Raw genomic sequence first — 721 nt, 5'->3', positions numbered from 1 at the left:
CCGCAGGGTACGCCCCGAGGTTTCCGTGCTGCGTGCGGCCTGTGGAACGGGCGGGGTCCCTGCGCCCGTGCTGTGTCCCGGCGTGGGAGTGCGGAGGGGGGCGAGGTGGGGCATGGAGGGGACCGGGGACAGGCACTGCCTTCCCGGCTGCCTCCTCCCACCTTGGGGGACCTGCTGCGTCCTATCCCGCCCAGGCCAGCACAGAAGGTCGAGCAGCTCAAAGGGCCGGGATCTCTGGCCTCCCTGGGTGAGAAGCTCTCTCGAATAACAAAAGACAATTTAGAAAGTTAAATCTATGTTTTAAAATGCCTTTATTGATTGATCGATTGTATTGTATTGTATGTAGACATAGTTAGGTTGGTGCAGCGTCAGTGTGCCGCGTCCCTTTTTAGGTCAGTGACCCTGAACCTACCGAACAGGTGCGGAAGCTTGTTTGCCGTTTTGAAAATGCGAGGAATGGAGTACAGAAGTTTATTTTTATCCTTCGTGTAATGCGAAGAATGAAGTAGATTCCTGGAGGTCAGCGAGGTCCCGCGCTCCAGTAGCCAGGAAATAAGCGCTTTACAGGGAGCAGCCTGGCTATGGATCCACCTGGGAACGTGCAAAGAGGGAGCAGGGCACCCCTTAGAGGGGAAGGAGCCAGGGAGCAGCTGAGCACAGGGTCAGCAGAGGGTCTGCACAGTTCCATAGTTACCCAAAGGATGGCGTCGGCATGTTGTAT

General features: G+C 56.3%; 1 protein-coding gene across 1 annotated transcript in view; it reads right to left on the bottom strand.

The window, feature by feature from the left end:
- The window catches only part of BLVRA (biliverdin reductase A), a 66,876-nt gene that overhangs the window by 65,006 nt on the left and 1,149 nt on the right, over positions 1-721 (bottom strand). The gene's annotated exons all lie outside the window — the stretch shown is intronic.

This window comes from Tupaia chinensis, unplaced genomic scaffold (assembly GCF_000334495.1).
Source record: "Tupaia chinensis unplaced genomic scaffold, TupChi_1.0 Scaffold000249_1, whole genome shotgun sequence".
Lineage (NCBI taxonomy): Eukaryota > Metazoa > Chordata > Mammalia > Scandentia > Tupaiidae > Tupaia > Tupaia belangeri.
Note: the sequence above shows the minus strand (reverse complement) of the source record. Positions and strands in the feature narration are given on the sequence as shown.